Source organism: Borostomias antarcticus, assembly GCF_949987555.1.
Source record: "Borostomias antarcticus genome assembly, chromosome: 30".
NCBI lineage: Eukaryota > Metazoa > Chordata > Actinopteri > Stomiiformes > Stomiidae > Borostomias > Borostomias antarcticus.
Window position 1 is genome coordinate 4002608 of NC_140263.1, and position 17399 is coordinate 4020006.

General features: G+C 49.5%; 1 protein-coding gene across 1 annotated transcript in view; it reads left to right on the plus strand.

Annotated features, from left to right (window-relative positions):
• Window positions 1–17399, plus strand: part of LOC311327121 (uncharacterized protein) — a gene marked incomplete at both ends in the record, with an annotated part of 121258 nt that overhangs the window by 29617 nt on the left and 74242 nt on the right. The window lies entirely within an intron of this gene.

Below are 17399 nucleotides of genomic sequence, written 5' to 3' on the forward strand. Positions count from 1 at the left end.
TTCCATCCAACGGGCCTCATGTCTTCGTCTTTGAAACACTCACCCGGCGCAGAGAAGCTGGGATGTGAGGACAACCGGACGGACAGCTGTCAGAGACGGTCTGTTGTTTGTTTAACGGGATTTAACGGGAGTTTTAAACGGTGTTTTTGCTCTCCGGTCCCCTCGCGCTGAGCTCAACCGAACCTGGTCACGCACCGCGAAACGCCGGTCCCGCCCCTCCGCTGCTCCTATTGGCTGAGGATCCAGCTCGGGGTGAAAACCTCATACGATACCTCTCGCTGGTTGGCTAAGCGAGGTGTCAATCTAGGCTTGTTGTGCGCTCTCGTAAACGGTAGCCCAGTAGGTTACTGGATCTCTTGGATAACTAGATTTATACTTCTCTACAATTCACGTAGGCCTATCATCCACACAGCAGGGTTATTTTAGCAGCCTTTATGTAAAGCTACTCTTACCTGCACGGTACATCCCAGTAAAGTCCACTTTATAGTTAAACATAAGGCTGTATGCATAAAGTAGGCTACAAAAAAACACAATCTTTCAGCATCTTTAATGCACCAATTGACTTCACACTTCCAATCCAGGTTTTAGGTATGATGGAGGTTATATCAGGGTTAGGATCCAATCCAGGTGATTTTAGGTATGATGGAGGTTATATCAGGGTTAGGATCAGGGCTGTTCCATTAGGGGACCAGCGTCGCCCTCCTGGGTGACGCACAGTGTTGATAGTTGCTAGAGCGCGTTTCCAGATACACAAACCATTGATTATGTCCATGGAACCGCTGCCTAGGCGCAAATCCGATACCCAAAACCTGAAACGCGCGGCTTAAATCATACAAAGTATGGATTTTTGTTGCTCTCAGTGTAGAATGACTTTCAGGTCGTCTCTTCTGCTGGACAAGCACAAGGAAAAGTTCTGCATTGGTGGAGAGCTCAGGAAACAGGAGACGGTGACCCCACTGAACATGGTAGGCTGGATGAGGGTTAGTTGAATTACGACGTGCTATTCAGTCGTTATTGCACCACGAATTGATTTAACTTGTGACATCTGATTATACTGTTACTGTACATTGTCTGTAGGCTGCCTGTCAGTTTAACTTGTCAGGAAGTGAAAAGAGAGAGATCTTGTGTGGCCTTGATTCAAAATATCTTCCTTACTATCCACCCCTCTCAGCTGCGTCTAGAGTGCAGGTTTCATGGGCCGTGTTCCATTCCAGAATATTGTTTCCTTTATGTCCCCTTGTTCCCCTCAGATCTGTGAAGGGGAGATGGTGTGTGTGTGTGTGTGTGTGTGTGTGTGTGTGTGTGTGTGTGTGTGTGTGTGTGTGTGTGTGTGTGTGTGTGTGTGTGTGTGTGTGTGTGTGTGTGGACGGGGGGGGGTCTGAGTTGCTGGTGGTAACATGTGTTTGTAAGTCAGAGGGTGGAAGCAGAAAGACTGACCAGCCAGCCAGTACAGTACAGTACAGACACCTGACCTGTGGTCAGGGCGGGCATTTGTGTGTGTGTGGGGGGGGGGCACTCTGGGAGGGTGTCTGTCAGTCTGTCTGAGGATAGCCCCCCCCCCGAGTGTCTGTCTGTCTGAGGTGGGCTGTCTGTCCCCCCCCCCCCCCTAGATGGAGAGAGTCAGAGAGCTGCAGAGAAGACGCCAGGAGCAGCGGAGGAGGGCAGAGGAGCTCCAGAGGCCGGAGGGAGGCCAGGGAGCTGAGGAGAGACCCTTCCCAGGGGAGAGGCCTCGTCCTGGGGCTCCAAGACCTGCCCCTCACAGGGACATCCACAGTGAACCAGTAAGCACATAGAGTAAACGTATATGGTAGTGTATGACGGACATAATCTATTCCCATTGTAAAGAGATGTCATGGAACTGCAGTGAACAGTGGTCTTAATTCAACTAAAAGACGCCCATGCTACTAAACAAACAAAAAAAAAAGGTTCCTGTCATAGAACCATTTTCAGCCCAGTAAGGTGCTGTTTGTCAGTGGACAGTTCATTCCACCACTGCGGGGCCAGGACAGAAAGGGGCCATGACCGTGTCGATCAACCGCAGGGGCCTCGGAGTGACGGGGCAAACGGGGGGGGGGGGCTAGTAGGGTTTGACCATGGCCTGGAGGTAGGAGGGAGCTGTTCCTTTCATTGCCCTGTAGGCTAGTACCAAAAGTTTTAAACTGGATGCGAGCTGCTACAGGGAGCCAGGTCAGAGAGTTTTGATGTTCCAAATGTTCCAGGTAGAACCCTTTTCAGCTGAGAAAGAACCACGGGATCCATCGCCCTAGAGCGTGCAGCAGCGTGAGATAGTCACCGCGCCCTGTTCTCTCCCGCGCAGCCAGACAGGGCCTCCAGGGGCCTTTGGGGGCCCAATGAGCGGGGCCAGGACAGAGGCCTGTCTGGGGGACACAACAGGAGCCAGCCGGCCCTGCGCACACTCCAGAACAAGACTGTGAGTCCGGAGAGGCACAGAGGTGAGGAGATGTACATACTGTACCTGTACATTACATACCTGGCTATGAGGTGGTAGTATGCTACCATAGGGGTTCACATTTGAATGGATGGATGGATGGATGGATGGGTGGGTGGGTGGGTGGGTGGATGGATGGATGGGTGGGTGGGTGGGTGGGTGGGTGGGTGGGTGGGTGGGTGGATGGATGGATGGATGGGTGGGTGGGTGGGTGGGTGGGTGGATGGATGGATGGATGGATGGGTGGATGGGTGGATGGGTGGGTGGGTGGGTGGGTGGGTGGGTGGATGGATGGATGGATGGATGGATGGATGGATGGATGGATGGATGGATGGATGAATGACATCCTGATTTCTCTCATATTACCCTCCCAGACCACAGTGTGAACCGCAGACGGGCGGAGTCGGAGGTGGAGAAGAGGCTCTCGGAGCTCGGGGCGCAGGAGAGCAAGAACACACACCTGCTGGAGGCCCTGCTGGAGCAGCTGCAGAAGCTCAACACACAGCCACTGTCAGTACCACACACACACACTCTCATACACAGGCATGCACACACACACACACACACACACACACACACACACACACACACACATATTGTATGTATTTATCTTAAACTAACACACACACACACACACACACACACACACACATTGTATGTATTTATCTTAAACTAACACACAGACAGGTAGATGTCCACTCCTGTATTGGTTTAAAATAATATTATTCTGTTTTGGACACCAGGTAACCATGGTTAGAGTAACTAAGCTTGTGATTGGCTGGGGATGTTGTGTCTGCACGGCCTGCTGGTATCCTATCATCTGTCTTATCTGCTGCAGGACAGAGGGGTTCTCCAACAGACACCGAGACTCGGTGGACAGACCCAAACACACGCCCCAGACCCTGACCCACACCAGGCCCAGACCCACACACACGCCCCAGACCCAGACCCAGACACACACCAGGCCCAGCCACACCTACGTCCCGGTCTATGGTGGAGGGGGGCTCTCGGCAGAGATCAGGTAACCAGGTACACTAACCCTACAACACAACAGCAAAACACTATCTGACAACACAACAACACAACAACACAACACTATCTGACAACACAACAACACAACGCTATCTGACAACACAACACTATGTGACAACACAGATAACACGAAACTATCTGACAACACAACAACACAACACTATCTGACGATAGACAACACCACAACACAACATTATCTACCTGACTATCTATCTGACAACACAACACAACAACACAACACTATCTGACAACACAACAACACAGTCTGACAACACACAACACCACAACAACACTCCCTGACTACACCACATCAGGACAGAGCACATTTGGCTGTACAGTTTCTGCAGTGTGGTCTGAAACCTGTGCTCCGACTGGTCCTCCAGTGCCGTGCGTCTGTCCTATCTCCAAAATGGCGGCTGCGAGCCCGCCATTCTGGCCCAGTTGCAGGATCTGCTGGACGAAGCCCTGCAGGTAGAGAGACACCAGGAGACCTGGCCTCAGACCAGCCAACACCACAGGGACCGCAGCAAACGTAACACTGCTCGTTTTCACTCATTCTCTCCTCTCTTTCTATCTCTTCCCTTCTCTCTGTCTCTCGCTTTCCTTGTCTTTGTCTCGTTCCTTCCCTCTCAATTTGAAATGATAGCAACTTGTAGTATAAACGGAAGAGAGACAGGAATCACTCAATGTTTGCTGAGGCAGATCCTGACTCTCCAGATAGTAGCGCTCTAGTGTTAAAGGACTAGTTTGGTATTTAGCATCATATGCCTTTTTATAAGGTTATTTACTTACTACTACTTACTAATATAACTTACTAATACTATACTACATATTTGTCCAAATGTCCAGTTGGACTTAATCAGATTAATCAGATTCGATTTTGGTATTCAAATGTCAAAGGTCAAGGTCACCGTGACATCACAAAAAAGCACTTTTGAACGCTAACGCTAGTTAGCTAATGCTAATGCTAGCTAATGCTAATTCTAACACTAATGCTACCTTTAGCTAGCTAGCATTAGCATTAGCAATAGAGTTAGCATTAGCTAGCTAGCATTAGGGTTAGGGTTAGGTTAGATTAGCAGCTAGTCAGGGTTAGGGGTTAAATAGGTTAACTGCAACTTGCATTGTTGGGCGGAGGCATTTAGTCGCTACGCGGTTTTTCTAGTTTACTCAGGGAAGCAGCTGTTTCACGTAGCAACACCAGAGCAAGAAGCAGTCAACTTTGGATTGGACACATTTGAACTTCTGGACCCAGGCTGCCATTGTGTACTTAGCTGTGAGACAATGAGCACTATCTCAAGAGTACACCGTCTTTCTACATTTTTATATGGACCATTGTATATATATCGTAAATAACCTTATAAGAGGGCTTATGAAGGTAAAAACTAAACTACTCCTTTAAAGGCTTTCTGGACCTTATAAGAGGGCTTATGAAGGTAAATACTAAACTACTCCTTTAAAGACTTTCTGGTCTCACTGTAGCCTACATAACTCTGCCCCCTCCCCTCCTGGGTGTCCAGGCAGGAAGGCCATACCCCAGCCCCGAGAGAGGCCGCCCCGGGCTGGGTTGAGCGTGGGCGAGCTGAGGGCGCTGGAGCAGGAGAACCAGAAGCTCCAGGAGGAGATATTCCAGGCTCTTCTGAAGAGGAGGAGGAGGAGGGGAAGAAGCAGGAGGACCCAGCCCTCCTCACCAGGACCCAACCAGCAGCAGATCTCAGCCCTGCAGATGGACATGGACCTGCTGAAGCACGAGATGGACCTCCAGAAACTGAGGAGGCAGATCGGCACCACTGCTAGAATACCCAGATCACCCGTGCACTTCCCCCCACTGGTACTGGGTCATAAATAAACCGACCGCTATCCTCCAGGCCAACAACACCCTGTCAGCACCATCGTTTAAGCTAACAGGCTAACACCCTGCCAAGCTAACAAGCTAACACCCTGCCAGTATCAACCAGGCTAACAGGCTAACACCCTGCTGGTGTCAACCAGACTAACAGACTAACAACACCCTGCTGGTATCAACCAGGCTAATGGCTAACAATCAGGGTTACTGTAGATGGCAGCTCAGCTCTAATATTACATGTTAAGATTTAAAATACACCTGATCAGTCGGCCTTTCTCCTCGTCTGTCTGCCTGCTTATCTGTCTGTCTGTCTGTCTCTGTCTGTCTGTCTGTCTGTCTGTCTGTCTGTCTGTCTGTCTGTCTGTCTGTCTGTCTGTCTGTCTGTCTGTCTGTCTGTCTGTCTGTCTGTCTGTCCGTCTGTCCGTCCGTCTGTCTGTCTGTTTGCTCAGGTCCAGGTCAGTTCTGAGACTCCAGTCTTGCAGCGTCTCTCTCTGGACAGTCTGGACAACCTAGACCCTGCTCCCTACGACCCCACGTTAGTCTCCCCCTGGCCTCCACCCTCACCTACACCTCACCCCTACTACTTCACCCTAACCCACACACCCCAACATGCCCCTCTACGAACCTAGCTTCCTCTCACCCCTACCTCAGCCTCCTCTCACCCCAACCGTCTTCCTATGTCTCACTGTAACTGGCTACCTCACCCCTACCTCACATATTATCACTACCTCCAGCACTGCTCTCTGTCTCCCCCCGCAGGGCAGGGCTGGTGGTGTTCTACGACTGCGTGCTGGGCCTGTGTCCGTCCTACCGGGCGTGCAGGCTCCTGGTAAGCCTGTACAGTGGGGACCAGGAGCTGGGGACCCCCTCGCCCCTGCCCCTGGCCTACTGCGAGCCTGCCGGTCTCTCCGTGCTGCCTCCTCCCCCGCAGCACGCCAGAAGGAGCCTGGCCATGCTCTCCACCAGGCAGGCGGTGCCCAGGTGAGGGTGAGGGACCAGGGTTGGATCCCTCAGCGGAGAGCGTCTTTCTCCAGCTCGGCTCATCCAAGCCCTCCGGCACCGTTAGAGACGGACAACAAGGCTCTCAGAGAGTCACATTCCTTACTTTGAAAAACAGACAGATAGAACAAATCAAATATATGGTCTGATGGAGGTCTAAAAGAGTGGATCTAAGTATGAGATTTTTTTTTATTTTTTTTTTATCATTTTGGACTCATACATATAAAATAAACATGTTTTTGTTGTGCCTATAAGCCAGCACCTATGATAAGCCTAGGGTCAATATAGGGCCTAGGATATAGACAATAAACTACCAGTGGAATGTTGGTGGAGCAATAGTGGGAGCATTTCGGATTACTAGCGGACCGCTGTCCCTGACGCTAATAATCCACCAGAGGTCTGCTCGCCATTCGATGTGCAAATGGCCAGGAACCCGCCAGCGGATGATATCTTTCTATCACTCCTCCCGCAGACTCCAGCCCTCCTCCTCCCTCTCATTGGTGTTCCAGCTCCAGGCCTTGAGAGGATATGACACGCGTGAGGAGGAAGTGATGCGCCTGGTGCCGCGGGGCTGGGCTAAGGTGGACATCTTTGACAGACACAACCGAGTTAAGAGTGGCAGGTGGAAGGTTCTCATCCGGGTCTTGCCTGTCCGACCCTCGCTGACCTCAGGACAGATCAACACTGTCCCTCAGGTAGCCTACTCAACACTCAACACTGTCCCTTCCTTCCTTCCTTCCTTCCTTCCTTCCTTCCTTCCTTCCTTCCTTCCTTCCTTCCTTCCTTCTTTCCTATCTGTCTTCATTCTGCACATATCAACTTTACCATGCTGTATCTGGATCACCATAACCTCCTTCTGTGTTGTGTGGTGTTGTGGTGTGTTGTTGTGTGTTGTGTGGTGTGTGGTGTGTTGTGCTGTGTGGTGCTGTGTTGTAGCTGGACAGTGCAGAGCTGTATATCAGGATAGTGAACGCCCGAGACGCAGACTCCCAGAGCTCCGAGGCCGTCAGTCCCAGGATGTACAGATACCCTCCCCTGGTAAGAACAACCAGATACCCTCCCCTGGTAAGAACAACCAGATACCCTCCCCTGGTAAGAACACACCAGCCCCACAGACACCTAGTCCACCTACATTCAATCTGACCAAGTTCTGGACTGAGGCTCATATAATCAATTAATCAATCAATCAATCAAAGCTTTATTTGTATAGCGCATTTCATACCCAGAGGCAACACAATGCGCTTTACAGAGAACAAGGGAGGTGGGCATACGACCCACTCTCTACATATTCCAGAGGGAAGCAAAAAAACAGTATCACCCGGGGGCCAGATAAGTGAGCTGTAAAAATTCTTCCCTGACCCCTCTCAACAAGGCAATAATGGGCTATTATTATATGAAACTCCGGTTCATATTCAGGCACAATAAATAGAGTGGGGATGTTTGATACATTAAGAATTGTCTAGTTATTTCAGGAATGACAGATTTGTTTTCTCATCTATCTCCTCGTCTTTCCTCCCTATCTGCTTTCTTCATCTCCCTCTCTCAGGGGAATGAGAAGAGCTGCTTCAGCCCACGCCACCATCTCCCGGAAGTCCCACACCTGGATCCACACCTCCGTCTCCCCCCGGACCCACACCTCCAGCCCTCCTGGACCCAGACCCGGCTGACCGCCGCCAGCCTGCAGGGAGGGTGTCCCGGGGAGGAAGAGGAACCTCCACTGCTGTCTTACCTCCCGGGCTGAGAGAGATCAGCTATGGATGATGATAGTGGTGGTGATGATGAAGATGGTGGTGGTGATGATGATTATGATGATGATGATGATGATGGTGATGATGAGGAGGAGGAGGACTTTCAAATATGTTACAAAATGTGTCATACTTTGATCATGTTAATTCGAATAAAACCATTAACACATTAAATTGTGTCATTCTTTTACATTGTATTATCATATATTCCGTATCTCGGGATCTTGAAAGAACACATATCTTGATTGTTTCATTGTAACCAGCAGCACTACATTAAACGTGGAGGTAATTGCCTTTATTATCCTATACATCCAGTTTTGACGCCGGTTCAGTGCTGGGACGTGCAGGCGTATAAAACGAGTGCTCCCCAATTACCTGCGGGTCAGTAATCCAATCAGCTGCTAATTAACTCCGAGCGGGACGAACCTGACCCTGATTGAAACTGATTAAAACCCTTCCTCCGCGACTGCAGCGGTTTGATTCAGACGATCTGGCTTAACGGCCATGGAACTACGTCAGTTCGTTTGTGTCTTTTTCTTCTCTAGTTTGAGATATTTGCGAGGTAAAAAACATCACCACGATTCTCTACGTCGCTATGTTGATGTCCGCTGCAATAGTTTATTTAGAGTTCTAGTTGTTGGAACATGATTGGAACATCACAGTTGCTGAACACCGTGTGTGTGTGTGTGTGTGTGTGTGTGTGTGTGTGTGTGTGTGTGTGTGTGTGTGTGTGTGTGTGTGTGTGTGTGTGTGTGTGTGTGTGTGTGTGTGTGTGTGTGTGTGTGTGTGTGTGTGTGTGTGTGTGTGTGTGTGTGTGTGTGTGTGTTCAGGTCAGAACTGCGGGGCGGAGTGGCAGTGTGACAATGGCTTGTGTATACCTGTCGCCTTTCGCTGCGACGGGGCCGGAGACTGTCCAGACGGCTCCGATGAGATGAACTGTGGTAAGACTCTTACCTAACCACTCCCGCTAGCCGTGGCGATATCCGTGACATCCCACGGCTTCTCGTTTCATAACGCTTTATTAACTACCTTCCATCTTCATCTCTAGACTCTAGAACACGAGCTCAACATTCTCTGTTCTAGAACACACTTTTTTTGTTCGTCCAGTTCCCAGGTTTGCTTATGGCACGTCCAGCAGCGTCTTCCTGTTGGAGTTCAGAAGCAGAGAGCTGGTGAAGACTAGGCTGTTGACCACTGACCAGGAGCTCCAGGCCTTCGACATAGACTGGTACCGTGGCTGGCTATACTGGGCCAACGGCACTGGCCAAGTGAAACGCCTCAGCCTCACCCAGGCCAAGACGGAAGATGTCCCAACACTCAGACCAGGTACAGGTATAGGGTTTACATCACTGTTGTCCAAGACTGTGCTCCAAAAGAGGTTATGTAATGTCTGTCCACTCTGCTCCCTCAGCTTGCTCCGTCAAGGTGGACCAGAGAACCGGCAACGTCTTCTGGCTGTCATGTGACCACATCTGCATCGGGGTCACCCCAGTGTTCCGGCGTAACCCCAGGCAACTGTACCACGCAGGGGGTGAGGTCAAAGACATCTTCGTAGATTGGCTGAGGGGCAAGCTCTACTGGCTGGAGGACGGCCGTGTCCTCACCATGGGGCTATCTGGAGGAAACGCCAGGGAAGTGATGAACATAGGAGTCTCTGGCAGCATCGCCCTGGACTCGAGGGCCAACAGTTTACTCTGGAACACTGAAGGGGCGGGTCAGTAGGCTTTGACTATCCCAATAGTTTGCACTGTGTTTTGTGGGGGCGGCTGTAGCTCAGTTGGTAGAGAGGGTCGTTCAATGATCGAAGGGTCAGTGGTTCGAATCCCAGCTCCAACTGTCCACATGTCGAAGTGTCCTTGAGCAAGACACCTAACCCCAAATTGCTTCCAATGAGCAGGTTAGCACCTTGCATGGCAGCTGCCGCCATTGGTGTGTGAATGTGTGTGTGAATGGGTGAATGAGAGGCCATTGTAAAGCGCTTTGAGTGCCGCTAAGGTGGAAAAGCGCTATATAAGTGTAGTCCATTTACCATTTACCATTTTGGAACAAGGTATAATCTGTTGTTGGGACCCAAATATTGGATTAGAGGTTTGTGGTGTGAGATTTCTTCTAACATTAGTCCATGTTGTTCTCCTTCAGGTTTGACCATTCTGAGCCTTAGCCAGGGGAAGACTCGTCTGGCAGGGAATGGGTGGAACGTCCCTGGATCCATCATGGCAGCCCATGAACCCTTCGTGGTGTCCCTCTCCGATGAGGTCATCACTCTGTGGAACCGCAAGCGCAACAGCCGTGTCCAAGACGTTCCCGCCGATCGTGCGGTTGTTGGTGTGGTCGTCTCTCTGAAGAAAATGCAGAAAGGTCAGTGTTCAACACCGAGGGATGGTCGCAGTGTATGTTAACAGGGCTGTTGATGTTTTGTTTTGAATGTGTTTTGCAGTTGCCCGTTCAGTACCCGCTACCCCTCCAGCCTGCAGAACCCCTTCAGTGATGTGTCCTGGTTCTTCACTCTGCATCTCTCACACTCAGCTGTGTGACAAAAAGAAAGACTGTCCTGATGGATACGATGAACAGAACTGTGTCAAAACGTGTCCCAACAAAAGTAAGCCTAAGTGGTTGATTGGTGTTTTGGACTTTTCAGTGTCATCTTAAAAATGAGCACAAAACTGTCTCCGATTCATCCCTCTCACTGTTGTGGTTTCCAGGTGACTTCCGCTGTACGGACCGAAGGAGCTGTGTACCTAGGACTCTAGTGTGTGATGGACGCTCTCATTGCCATGATGGGTCAGATGAGGTCGGCTGTCCAACCATAGCTGCACCCACCTCCCAGGCAGTAGCCCTGAAGTGCCGTCTGGGGTTCAGACTGTGTCAGGATGGGAGTGAGTGCGTCCTGCACAGCCATATGTGTGACGGAGAGATGGACTGTCAGGACGGATCAGACGAACACGACTGTGAGCTCAACTGCAAACCAGGTCAGAACTTCTCTTCCTCCTTAGTTCTATGGGTGCACTTCTTTAGGCCACTCCTTTTTGTAATGGTGGTATTTCATAAGGTCCTTGGCTGGTGTGACCGTTAAAGTTAAATATGAACTGCAATTTGATAGTGTAGGGCATTGGGCTGTGGTTCTGTAGTTGCCTATACGATAGAAAACAACTTTCTTTGGAATGACAAGGCGCCATACTGTAATACAGTACACTACAGTACCTTAAGGGTTCATTTTGACTCCCATCCCTAGCATTTTCTGACTTCTGTAATATGTTTTGGATTTAATCTCCTACTGTATAGGCCTTTTTCTATTGGCACTTTTGTCAATCTGCCGTATTGTTTTGCGTTTCCATTACCAGTTTAAACGTGTCAAGCTGCGCCGAGCCGCGCTTCCAAAAGGAAACTGAGGAATCATAGTTGTACTACTGTAACTCAGATGACGTTTATATTGGACAAGACATGAATAACCTAAAGGTATTTTATTAGACTGATTAAAAAGAAGCATTAACCTGTTTCTTGGATAACTACTAACAACCATTGCATAGTGCAATAGTAAACATGGCTGAAAAGTCATTGACTCAACAAGCGCGTGGGCGCGTCATCAGTTAGAGACACCCCTTGTAATGGACATGCAAATCCCAGCGGCACTGGGCTGAAGCACAGTCAAACCGAGTCAGACCAAGCCAGCACGTGTATGGAAAAGGGATATTAGTGTGCCCCCCCCCCCCCCCCCAGGTGAGTTCCAGTGTGCCCATGGGAGGAAGTGCCTCCCCCAGCAGCAGGTGTGTGATGGGAAGGCCCAGTGCCAGGACCGTTCTGATGAACTGGACTGCTGGAGGCCCTCTCAGGGCTGCAGCCATCGCTGTGACAACCGGACCAGATGTCTCCCTGACTCCTTCCTGTGTGACGGAGAGATGGACTGTCAGGACGGCTCTGATGAACTGAACTGTGGTAGGTTTTCACTGGATTTTCACCTGGAGTATATCTAACTATTGTTTGAGACTGATACTTTGATTCATTGTCTTTCATGGACAAAGACAGAATTTAGTATCTTCTGATCCGAATGTTCTGAAACTCTAGAATAAAGATTCTCTGTCAATTTGAGATGCTGTAGATTTGAATCGAGATACATGGCTTGTTTGTTAAAATATGCTAGCTTTCCATCCTTTTCTTTGATAGGCTGTCCCCCTTTGTTTCTCATAATACTAGATCAAGAGTTGTCTTATGTCGACTGTTTGCAATTCGCGTTGTTCACCTCAGGTCAGTCTGACGTAATTGGGGGTGAGGATGCGGAAGTGCCCGTTGACTTCAATGTTAAAAGTTAACTGTAAAAACACCACTACACGAACCAAAATGGTGTATTCAGCCTGTTAATTTGACTATCGGGGTTACAAACTCATCATTACCAGACTGATCGTTTTTCACTGCCGTTGTTTTCGCGTTTGGAAATACATGGGAGTGAATGCAGCTATGGCTCATTCACCTCTGGTAATGAGTTTGTAACCCCGATAGTGTATTCAGCCTGTTATTTTGACTTTTGGTTCTTGAAGTGGTGTTTTTACAGTGAACTTTTAACATTGAAGTCAACGGGCACATCCGCACCCCCAATTACATCAGACTGACCAATATGGCTGCCAGGTGAATAAGGCAAATGGCAGTCAAATTTGAGGGGAAATTATGTCATTAATTTGATGTAGCCAAATCATCCATCATATTTTCTACCCTTAAGATTGTGTTGTATGACTTAAGCACCATTGGAAGGTCTCCAGTTGGGTGAATAGTGATCCTGATGTAATCTCTCAACTTGTAGAAACGGAAAAAAGCATTGATTCCAAACTGGTGTAACTTGGCCTTTCCCCTTCAGGATCAAACAGCAGGTCTTCAAATGTTCCTCCATCCTACAAGACCACTCTACATGTCCAGCTTCCTTTTCCAACCACTCCTACTCCTCCTACCACTCCACCCTGCAGAACTCCATCAGTGATGTGTCCTGGTTCTTCACTCTGCATCTCTCACACTCAGCTGTGTGACAAAAAGAAAGACTGTCCTGATGGATACGATGAACAGAACTGTGTCAAAACGTGTCCCAACAAAAGTAAGCATAAGTGGTTGATTGGCGTTTTGGACTTTTCAATATCATCTTAAAAATGAGCACAAAACCGTCTCCAATTCATCCCTCTCACTGTTGTATTTTCCAGGCGACTTCCGCTGTACGGATCGAAGGAGCTGTGTACCCAGGAGTCTAGTGTGTGATGGACGCTCTCATTGCCATGATGGGTCAGATGAGGTCGGCTGTCCAACTATAGCTGCACCCACCTCCCAGGCAGTAGCCCTGAAGTGCCGTCTGGGGTTCAGACTGTGTCAGGATGGGAGTGAGTGTGTCCTGCACAGCCATGTGTGTGACGGAGAGATGGACTGTCAGGACGGATCAGACGAACACGGCTGTGAGCTCAACTGCAAACCAGGTCAGGACTTCTCTTGCTCCTTGCACTTACTTTTGGAGTTCCGCAAGGGGTCATTCTTGGTCCCTTACCTTTTCTGACTTGTATGAAATGCCCTGGATTTAATCATGAAGTGCCCCCCCACAGGTGACTTCCAGTGTTCCCATGGAAGGAAGTGCCTCCCCCAGCAACAGGTGTGTGATGGTGAGAGGGACTGTCAGGACGGCTCTGATGAACTAAACTGTGGTAAGTCACGTGATTTTCACTTGTGGTTTCTAACTATTGTTTAGACCGTGAAGGACGACTGGGAGGCGAGATTAGCGCTCGTTCTAGTAATTTCAAAATAAGAGTCCCATGGACATTGAAGTGCTAGTATTTAGGGGTTGGTAATTTCTCGGCGTGAGAATTGTGAAGTGTGGCATGAGCGTGAGAATAGGCTCAAATGCGTGTCTCACGCGCAATACGTGAGACTTGGCAGCTCTGCAGTTCGATTGCGCTAGCATTAGCATGCCGCTAACTGCCGAACGAGAGACGGCATGGAATCAGCTGAAATGTTCTCCATCAATCAACAACATTATGGGTAAGTCGTAAATTAGGCTCTATATCCAAAATTCTGAGCTCACATTACCCCTTTAAGATTGATTTTTGACTTAATTATTTACCCTTGAAAAGCCTCCAGTTGGGTCAATACTCTCATAGTAATCATGATGTATCTCAACTTGTAGAGACGGTTAAAAGGAAATATTCCAAACTGGTCTAACTTGGCCTTTCCCTCTTCAGGATCAAACGGCAGGTCTTCAAATGTTCCTCCATCCTACAAGACCACTCTACGTGTCCAGCTTCCTTTTCCAACCACTCCTCCTCCTCCTACCACTCCACCCTGCATAACTCCATCAGTGATGTGTCCTGGTTCTTCACTCTGCATCTCTCACACTCAGCTGTGTGACAAAAAGAAGGACTGTCCTGATGGATACGATGAACAGAACTGTGTCAAAACGTGTCCCAACAAAAGTAAGCGGTTGATTGGTGTTTTGGACTTTTGAGTGTCATCTTAGAAATGAGCACAAAACCGTCTCAGATTCATCCCTCTGACTGTTGTATTTTCCAGGCGACTTCCGCTGTACGGACCGAAGGAGCTGTGTACCCAGGAGTCTAGTGTGTGATGGACGCTCTCATTGCCATGATGGGTCAGATGAGGTCGGCTGTCCAACCATAGCTGCACCCACCTCCCAGGCAGCAGCCCTAAAGTGCCATCTGGGGTCCAGACTGTGTCAGGATGGGAGTGAGTGTGTCCTGCACAGCCATGTGTGTGACGGAGAGATGGACTGTCAGGACGGATCAGACGAACATGGCTGTGAGCTCAACTGCAAACCAGGTCAGAACTTCTCTTCCTCCTCAGTTCTGTCGGTGCACTCATTTAGGGCACTCCTTGTAATGGTTGCATTTCATCATGTCCATGGGTGGTGGTGTGACGTTAAGTGAAATATGCACTGTAGTTTGATATATTGGAGAGCACTCTGCTTCAGTGGTTCTGTAGTTGCCTATACGATAGAAAACAACTTTCTTGGAATGTTGCGGTGTCAGAATACTGTGCACTTTCTTTTGGAGTTCCGCAAGGGTTCATCTTTGGTCCCTTACCTTTTCTGACTTGTATGAAATTACCTGGATTTAATCTTGTACTGTGTCCACACCCCCAGGTGAGTTCCAGTGTGCCCATGGGAGGAAGTGCCTCCCCCAGCAGCAGGTGTGTGATGGGAAGGCCCAGTGCCTGGACCGTTCTGATGAACTGGACTGCTGGAAGCCCACTAAGGGCTGTAGCCATCGCTGTGACAACCGGACCAAATGTCTCCCTGACTCCTTCCTGTGTGACGGAGAGAGGGACTGTCAGGACGGCTCTGATGAACTGAACTGTGGTTAGTATCTCCTAAAGAGCCAGGAGCTAGCTAGCCAGCTAGCTATTTGCACCTGGAACAGCAAAAAAACATGTTTATCTATGCCTCTGTGGCACGTTTGGTCCCTCAGTAGCTAGCTAGCTAGCTAGCTATTTGCACCTGGAACAGCACAAACATCATGCTTATCTATGCCTGTGTGGCACGTTTGGTCCCTCAGTCTGACTGCTTTCCGCAGGTCAATAGATCAAAATGGAGGATTCATATGATATCAAATGCTTTTCTGGAGGTGGAATGGGTATTTGACAATCAGATCTGACTTGGTTCAAGCTAAACACAACCACGGTCTTCAGCTTGGGATCTGAAATGGAGACTTGGTTTCATCGTGGTCTTCCCTTGCAATAAAGTGTGCGCGTGTCAGACCTGAGTCAATTGCAGTGAAATAAATAAATAATAAATAAAAAATACTATTGTGTATTCTTGTATTAGGTATTTATCAAATACCTTTTTAAATATGTATTTGAAAGTAATTCAAAAGCTTCAAATGGTATTTGACGCAGGTTGTGTTGCTTCTCCTCCAGGTGAAACCACCACCAGTTCTGTTCGGCCCACCCCCCCGCCAGTCTGCAGCAGTCCGTCGGTCAGGTGTCCTGGTTCTATACTCTGCATCTCCCACACCCAGCTGTGTGACCGGCAGGAGGACTGTCCTGACGGCTACGATGAACGCGACTGTGTGGACGCTTGCAAAGACCCAGGTGCCCCCAAATGCCTTCCTCTCTTTCAGCTGAACTGCTCGTCACAAACGATGACAAATGAAGAAATATTGCATGTCTTGAGGCATCTGGTGTTCCGTACGTGGACTGGATAAGCAGGATTTATTAGATGTGTCACCTTTGACCTTTGAGAGCACAGGGAGCCACTTCAGTGGAACTCCTGGAGCTTCTTTGGCTCCGGATATAATGTCAATTGATGAAGTCTCTGACCTTTTTACTGTAATTCTTTATAGAGGCACTGACTTTGGTGTAATGGTTGGTTTTCTATCAACTTCTTCTTCTCCTTTCCAGGTGACTTCCTGTGTAAGGACAGGAGGAGGTGCGTGTTGAAGTCGGAGGTGTGCGACGGCCGCGCCCACTGCTCCGACGGCTCGGACGAGAGGAACTGCCCGTCCTTGCCCCCCTGTGCCTGGCGCTGTGACCTGGGTCTCACCTGTCTGACCCAGCAGCAGGTCTGCGACGGCAGGAGGGATTGTGCGGACGGGGCTGACGAGAAACGCTGCGGTGAGCGATGCCCTACCCTCGCCTCCCCCCGAAGAGAACCTGCTTTCTATTCACTTGTTTTCCGGTCTAGAGCCCGCTGGTGTCCCGTCACACAAACGTTGAATGGAGCGGCCTAGTCTCGTCAGTCGCTACGAATTAGAATAAAACACGGACATACAAGAAGTAGCCTATTCCAGAAGAAGTTCTTGCTGCATCACATCATAGGTAGGACCTGTTTTTGGACAGTATCCGCATAGAGCGGAAACCACAACTGCAAAGCAAATAGGCCCAACGTTAGCGACGCCTGAGCTGAATGTCAGGCTGTCCCTGGCGGTTCTGAAGGAGGCTGTGACTGGGCCGGAGCAGCAACACCCAGCAGCTTTACTCCGAAACCGAAACGGCTGAGAAACTGGACTGGGCTGTTTCCCAGAGGCATCGTAGCGCTACGTTCATCTGGGGAAACTCAGCCCTGCTCTCTTGATTGCAAGACACTGACCCAGTTTGTATGTGTGCGTGTTGTGTGTTTTTTCTGTCCAACCTCAGCCAGCGTTTCCAGCCCTGGTCCGTGGAGATGCAGCCTGGGCTCCAAGCCGTGCCTGGACCAGAGTGGGTGTGTCCTCTACAGCCACGTGTGTGACGGAGAGAAGGACTGTCCGGACGGCTCGGACGAACAGGGCTGCGTGGCCCAGTGCCAGAAGGGTCAGTGTGTGTATGGTTACCAGGCAGACATGTAGACTGTTGCACCCACAGCCTCTGTCCT